The sequence below is a fragment of the Salvelinus fontinalis genome, chromosome 34 (genome assembly GCF_029448725.1).
Source record: "Salvelinus fontinalis isolate EN_2023a chromosome 34, ASM2944872v1, whole genome shotgun sequence".
Classification (NCBI taxonomy): domain Eukaryota; kingdom Metazoa; phylum Chordata; class Actinopteri; order Salmoniformes; family Salmonidae; genus Salvelinus; species Salvelinus fontinalis.
Window position 1 is genome coordinate 18,842,140 of NC_074698.1, and position 8,377 is coordinate 18,850,516.

Sequence of the window (8,377 nt, forward strand, 5' to 3'; positions counted from 1 at the left end):
ATGGCAGCCAGCAAGCAGGAGATGCCCACCAGGATGACGAAAATGATCTTCACCTTGGTCTTCTTCTCCTCCAACATGGTGCTGAGAGAGTGAGAGTGTGTGGGTTCAGAGGGTGTGTGTGGGTTCAGAGGGTGTGTGGGTTCAGAGAGTATGTGGGTTCAGAGGGTGTGTGTGGGTTCAGAGGGTGTGTGGGTTCAGAGGGTGTGTGGGTTCAGAGGGTGTGTGTGGGTTCAGAGGATGTGTGGGTTCAGAGGGTGTGTGGGTTCTGAGGGTGTGTGGGTTCAGAGGGTGTGTGGGTTCAGAGGGTGTGTGTGGGTTCAGAGGGTGTGTGGGTTCAGAGAGTATGTGGGTTCAGAGGGCGTGTGTGGGTTCAGAGGGTGTGTGGGTTCAGAGGGTGTGTGTGGGTTCAGAGGGTGTGTGGGTTCAGAGGGTGTGTGGGTTCAGAGGGTGTGTGGGTTCAGAGGGTGTGTGGGTTCAGAGGGTGTGTGGGTTCAGAGGGTGTGTGGGTTCATAGGGTGTGTGGGTTCAGAGGGTGTGTGTGAGTTCATAGGGTGTGTGTTGGTTCAGAGGGTGTGTGGGTTCAGAGGGTGTGTGGGTTCAGAGGGTGTGTGTGAGTTCAGAGGGTGTGTGGGTTCATAGGGTGTGTGTGGGTTCATAGGGTGTGTGTGGGTTCATAGGGTGTGTGGGTTCAGAGGGTGTGTGGGTTCAGAGGGTGTGTGGGTTCAGAGGGTGTGTGTGGGTTCAGAGGGTGTGTGGGTTCAGAGGATGTGTGGGTTCATAGGGTGTGTGTGGGTTCATAGGGTGTGTGTGGGTTCAGAGGGTGTGTGTGGGTTCAGAGAGTGTGTGTGTGGGATGAAACAGAATCAAAGAGAATGTGTAAAATAGTAGAATCTTCATTACAGACACATTAATTCAACCTTTCATATTGTATTTCACTGTGTAAGACATGAGGATACGGATGTCTGGGCTTTTTATAAACTACTGTGCCCCACTTTAGGCAGGGACTCTGGCCCATTTTCTGTAGTGACAAGTCTATCACAGCCCGCGGTTTTAACACAATAAATGGAGGGCGACGATGTGACAAAAGGGGAAAAAGGCACACTCTGCGGTGTGTGTGTGTGCAATTTTGTGTGTGTATGTGCACGTGTATGAATGCGCGTGTGTATGTGCTTAAAAAGCCCCAGAGAATCATAATGTTTCACACTTCCAGAAACAGAATGCACTCTGATAGAACTAACGTGCTCTTCAGAAACACAATCAGAAGCCTACTGAACCAGCAGATGGACAGTAATCAGCAACACTGGAAGACAAACTAAGGCCCATGGAGTTGAATCAAGACCTTTGTGTTCATTAGCACTTTTGTTCACCTGGATTCATTCTCTGTGAAACCTCTCTCTTCCTCAACCCAACCCTCCTCTCACACTTCTTGAGAGAAAGATTAGCAATTTCTCTCTCTCTCTTTCTCAACCCAACCCTCCTCCCACCCTTCTTGAGAGAAAGATTAGCAATTTCTCTCTCTTTTGAGCTCTCTCCCTCTCCTTCTCTCACTTTCACTCTCTTTCTCTCCCTTTCTCTTCCTCCCTCCCTCTCTCTCTATCTCTGATGACATGTCAGTTGGGAGACCTTTCTATATTTGTAATAATGGTATATTTCCGTGCCGCCTGTCTCCCCAGCTAACCTCCTATCTGTGCCGGTGTAGAATCAAACACCATCCACCTGCGGTGTCGCCAAGCAACAGCCAACAGCGACAACTCATGTTCCTAGCGTCCCTGGCAATGATGGTCAACATCATCACACCACGGAACCTCTGTCAACCTGTGAAGGATGAGAAACAGTGAATAGGCTCAACACCGTGCGGCAGGAGACTGTCTGTCTCTGTCTTTCACCTGGGAGTGTTATTCAGTGAACTCCGAGGTGATTTTCCTTTAATACCGTATCTCCTTAATGTTCTTGTAACGGTCCTGACCTGTTTTATGTTGTTTTTGTATGTGTTTTTGGTCAGGGCGTGTGTTTTGGGTGGGCAGTCTATGTTTTGTATTTCTAGGTTGGTTTTTGTGTTCGGCCTGGTATGATTCTCAATTAGAGACAGGTGTGTATCGTTTGTCTCTAATTGAGAGTCATACTAAGGCAGCCAGGGTTTCACTGGGGTTTTGTGGGTGTTTGTTCCTGTGTCCTCACAGGACGGTTGAAAGTTAGTCACATTTGTTGTTTTGTAGTTTTGTAGTGTCTTGTTTTGCTGTTGTCATTAAAAGATGGCTTATTTCCCTCAATCCGCATCTTGGTCCTATCCATGCTCCTTCTCGTCTAAGGGGGAGAACAACATTGACTGCCTTTACAGTTCTCCCTTAATCGTTTCTGAGTTATTCTTTTTTTCTTTCGAAAAACAGCCTTAATTGGTGGCTAATTTTACCGGGCGCAGATCATAATTTTAGGGCCTTCTGAGGGACCGATTGTATTCCTTTGCTAATGACAGACAACATTACTCAATCTAAATGAGATTAGCCCGGCCCCAGGCCATTTCTAGTTGGGTCATGTTAATACTTAGCTATCACACAATGAATCAACAAGCGTTTAGCATTAGTGCTAGTTTACGCTAATGTGCCTGTTGTTATGCTAACGTTGCGCTAGATTCGACCACGGATCAGAACAGAATTCAAAACAGGAACATTATGAGGGGCAATTATGCAATCATGAGGGCTGGCAGTTAATGCGTGTAATATCATACAAAACTCAATTAAATGTAAATGTTCAAGGGCTCGCATCTCCTTTGTAGTCTGGTATCAGATATTCATATCCAAGGATAATTTCCCCTGCTAGATCAATTGCGCTGATGCCTCTTTATTATAAATGACATTCTACAACCTCAGTACAAACTAGACAGTGAGGTAGATGTCGCCTTTGCAGTGAGTGTCAATACACTATCGTGTTCATATAGTTTCTACGTCTATCTGTATTTACCGTTTTATAACAGTTGAAGTTTGATTAGAATCTTAGATAATAGTATTTTTCCACTGAAGTAATGGGACTGTAAGCATTTTTCTCCAAATAAAGTATTTTTAGTTGACTGATGGGCTATAGATTTTATGCACAGATCCTTCACTTTACGTATGAATAGGCATTTCAAAGACCACATCACGCCTCTGAACGTCTCCTTCTATTGTGAAAGGTCAATTACAAAGTGATGGGCCAACATGAAGGTTTGGTGCATGATGACAAAGAAAAGAGAGAGGAAAAGAGAGAGAACATCATTTGTTTGAGATTGCATCATCATGTGGTATGAATGGCCTCCCAACAGAAGTTGGTCATTCGACACGCTGCTTTTTCGGCCACTGGCGATTGGCTAGTTTCAGAGGCAGGACTGTCGTCACAACTAGGGTCATCTAAACCCACTGCCTCTGTCTCCATCTGCAGCCTGTGACTTCTCTCATTCCTTAAGGATGGTAAGTTGGACCGTCTTAGGATGGTAAGTTGGTGGTTGAAGTTATCCCTCTAGTGGTGTGGGGGCTGTGCTTTGGCAAAGTGGGTGGGGTTATATCCTTCCTGTTTGGCCCTGTCCGGGGAATCATCGGATGGGGCCACAGTGTCTCCTGACCCCTCCTGTCTCAGCCTCCAGTATTTATGCTGCAGTAGTTTGTGTCGGGGGGCTAGGGTCAGTTTGTTATATCTGGAGTACTTTTCCTGTCTTATCCGGTGTCCTGTGTGAATTTAAGTATGCTCTCTCTACTTCTCTCTTTCTCTCTCTCGGAGGACCTGAGCCTTAGGACCATGCGTCAGGACTACCTGGCATGATGACTCCTTGCTGTCCCCAGGTAACCTGGCCGTGCTGCTGCTCCAGTTTCAACTGTTCTGCCTGCGGCTATGGAACCCTGACCTGTTCACCGGACGTGCTACCTGTCCTAGACCTGCTGTTTTCAACTCTCTAGAGACAGCAGGAGTGGTAGAGATACTCTAAATGATCGGTTATGAAAATCCAATTGACATTTACTTCTGAGGTGCTGACTTGCTGCAATCTCGACAACTACTGTGGTTATTATTATTTGACCATGCTGGTCATTTATGAACATTTGAACATCTTGGCCATGTTCTGTTATAATCTCCACCTGGCACAGCCAGAAGAGGACTGGCCACCCCTCATAGCCTGGTTCCTCTCTAGGTTTCTTCCTAGGTTTTGGCCTTTCTAGGGAGTTTTTCCTAGCCACCGTGCTTCTACACCTGCATTGCTTGCTGTTTGGGGTTTTAGGCTGGGTTTCTGTACAGCACTTTGAGATATCAGCTGATGTACGAAGGGCTTTATAAATACATTTGATTTGATTCAACCTCTCCTCTCATTCTTCAACCTCTCCTCTCATTCTTCAACCTCTCCTCTCATTCTTCAACCTCTCCTTTCATTCTATCACTCTGTTATTTTATTCATGGTTTTATAGAGCAAGGGATGGAGGGACAGGAGGGGAAATGGTTGAATTGATTGATTGGTCCAATGTGGTTGGTATGTTGATCGATTGAGTCCAACCACAGCATCACTTTCCTCCGTGTGACACTGCCCGACCACGGCATCACTTTCCTCCGTGTGACACTGCCCGACCACAGCATCACTTTCCTCAGTGTGACGCTGGCCGACCACAGCATCACTTTCCTCAGTGTGACGCTGCCCGACCACAGCATCACTTTCCTCCGTGTGACGGTGCCCGACCACAGCATCACTTTCCTCCGTGTGACACTGCCCGACCACAGCATCACTTTTCTCCGTGTGACGCTGCCCGACTACAACATCACTTTCCTCAGTGTGACACTGCCCGACCACAGCATCACTTTCCTCCGTGTGACACTGCCCGACCACAGGCATCACTTTCCTCCGTGTGACGCTGCCCGACCACAGCATCACTTTCCTCAGTGTGACGCTGCCCGACCACAGCATCACTTTCCTCAGTGTGACACTGCCCGACCACAACATCACTTTCCTGCGTGTGACACTGCCCGACCACAGCATCACTTTCCTCAGTGTGACACTGCCCGACCACAGCATCACTTTCCTCCGTGTGACGCTGCCCGACCACAGCATCACTTTCCTCAGTGTGACGCTGCCCGACCACAGCATCACTTTCCTCAGTGTGACACTGCCCGACCACAGCATCACTTTCCTCAGTGTGACACTGCCCGACCACAGCATCACTTTCCTCAGTGTGACACTGCCCGACCACAGCATCACTTTCCTCAGTGTGACGCTGCTTGACCACAACATCACTTTCCTGCGTGTGACACTGCCCGACCACAACATCACTTTCCTGCGTGTGACACTGCCCGACCACAACATCACTTTCCTGCGTGTGACACTGCCCGACCACAGCATCACTTTCCTCCGTGTGACGGTGCCCGACCACAGCATCACTTTCCTCCGTGTGACGGTGCCCGACCACAGCATCACTTTCCTCCGTGTGACGGTGCCCGACCACAGCATCACTTTCCTCCGTGTGACGGTGCCCGACCACAGCATCACTTTCCTCAGTGTGACACTGCCCGACCACAGCATCACTTTCCTCAGTGTGACGCTGCCCGACCACAGCATCACTTTCCTCCGTGTGACGGTGCCCGACCACAGCATCACTTTCCTCCGTGTGACACTGCCCGACCACAGCATCACTTTCCTCCGTGTGACGCTGCCCGACTACAACATCACTTTCCTCAGTGTGACGCTGCCCGACCACAGCATCACTTTCCTCCGTGTGACGGTGCCCGACCACAGCATCACTTTCCTCCGTGTGACACTGCCCGACCACAGCATCACTTTCCTCCGTGTGACGCTGCCCGACTACAACATCACTTTCCTCAGTGTGACACTGCCCGACCACAGCATCACTTTCCTCCGTGTGACACTGCCCGACCACAGGCATCACTTTCCTCCGTGTGACGCTGCCCGACCACAGCATCACTTTCCTCAGTGTGACGCTGCCCGACCACAGCATCACTTTCCTCAGTGTGACACTGCCCGACCACAACATCACTTTCCTGCGTGTGACACTGCCCGACCACAGCATCACTTTCCTCAGTGTGACACTGCCCGACCACAGCATCACTTTCCTCCGTGTGACGCTGCCCGACCACAGCATCACTTTCCTCAGTGTGACGCTGCCCGACCACAGCATCACTTTCCTCAGTGTGACACTGCCCGACCACAGCATCACTTTCCTCAGTGTGACACTGCCCGACCACAGCATCACTTTCCTCAGTGTGACACTGCCCGACCACAGCATCACTTTCCTCAGTGTGACGCTGCTTGACCACAACATCACTTTCCTGCGTGTGACACTGCCCGACCACAACATCACTTTCCTGCGTGTGACACTGCCCGACCACAACATCACTTTCCTGCGTGTGACACTGCCCGACCACAGCATCACTTTCCTCCGTGTGACGGTGCCCGACCACAGCATCACTTTCCTCCGTGTGACGGTGCCCGACCACAGCATCACTTTCCTCCGTGTGACGGTGCCCGACCACAGCATCACTTTCCTCCGTGTGACGGTGCCCGACCACAGCATCACTTTCCTCAGTGTGACACTGCCCGACCACAGCATCACTTTCCTCCGTGTGACGCTGCCCGACCACAGCATCACTTTCCTCAGTGTGACGCTGCCCGACCACAGCATCACTTTCCTCAGTGTGACACTGCCCGACCACAGCATCACTTTCCTCAGTGTGACACTGCCCGACCACAGCATCACTTTCCTCAGTGTGACACTGCCCGACCACAACATCACTTTCCTGCGTGTGACACTGCCCGACCACAACATCACTTTCCTGCGTGTGACACTGCCCGACCACAACATCACTTTCCTGCGTGTGACACTGCCCGACCACAGCATCACTTTCCTCCGTGTGACGGTGCCCGACCACAGCATCACTTTCCTCCGTGTGACGGTGCCCGACCACAGCATCACTTTCCTCAGTGTGACGGTGCCCGACCACAGCATCACTTTCCTCCGTGTGACGGTGCCCGACCACAGCATCACTTTCCTCAGTGTGACACTGCCCGACCACAGCATCACTTTCCTCCGTGTGACACTGCCCGACCACAGCATCACTTTCCTCAGTGTGACACTGCCCGACCACAGCATCACTTTCCTGCGTGTGACACTGCCCGACCACAGGCAGCGTCACACGAAGTTTGTAGCTTTTGTATTTGCACTTACGTTTATAGCTTCACGGTCGTTTGTTGTTTTGTTTAGTTTTGTTATAAGTGTTCGTTTCGTGTTTTCACTCTTCTCTAATAAAAGAGAATGTATTTTTTACATGCTGCGTTTTGGTCCTCTCTCTCACCGCAAGACGATCGTGACACCTCTTGAGATGGGAAACATTTTTTTATTAAGTTGAACATGTGCTCTTTATGAAAGAATGTTACATTTATGTGAAATCTGGAGGGGAAAGAATCTGGAAGGTACATACTGAAACAACAATCATAAAGTTACACATTTACCAAACTGAAAGAGAAAGTAACTTTTGAGGAGTCGTTATACCGCACTGAGCCAGGACAAGTGATGAGTGTTAGGTCAGCGTGTGGAAGAAAGATTTCTTATATTATCTTATCTTATCTTACCTTTTCATGTCCATAACGTCCTTGTCAAGGTAATTAAAACATACAAATGATTGACCATTTACTGGAATATAGAATAGAAAGAGTTTCACTGCAGAGATTCAAACATCTCGTGTCAACCTTCAGTACAGGTCAGTGACTCACTATTTGACAGGCTGTGCGTTTGTATGACTGTCTTTGGACCAGGCTTAGTAAGACCTGGATCCTTGTTGAAATAAGACCTTTCTTGACTAAGTTACTTCTAATCTTAAATGTGTGAGGTAAACCTTTGCCACCGTAAGACGAATGGAGAAATAGAAAGTCACATTTAGAACATTAGGACAGAGCTGAATTATGTCATTGCGCTTCTGTATTACTGTCATTGGAACAGGAACAGTTCGTCCTGGGTTCTTGTTAATCTCTTGTATCATATTTGACTGATTTCTCTCTCGTTTTTAGATATGGGGTGTGAGTGTGAGAATAAGAAAAGATGGCTGGTTGGTGTTTTTGTATCTTTGGTGTTGATCATCTTGTTGATCGTCTGTCTTTACTATGCAGTGGTGAGTTATTTATTCACTCTTCATTTATTATATTATACATATTTAACTGTCATTGATTGCCCTCGATCAGTGTTTACCAAACTCTATTACAAGCACCTTCATCGTGGGGTAGGCAAGCTAAGGCTCCATCATACAATCCATCCTCACCACTACTGCTGTATGCAAATGTGATTTCAAGCACTGGACTGTTTCCATTAAAAAAATCTTCTGGGATGTAGGGACCTGGCATGTCTTTATTTGACACTATGAA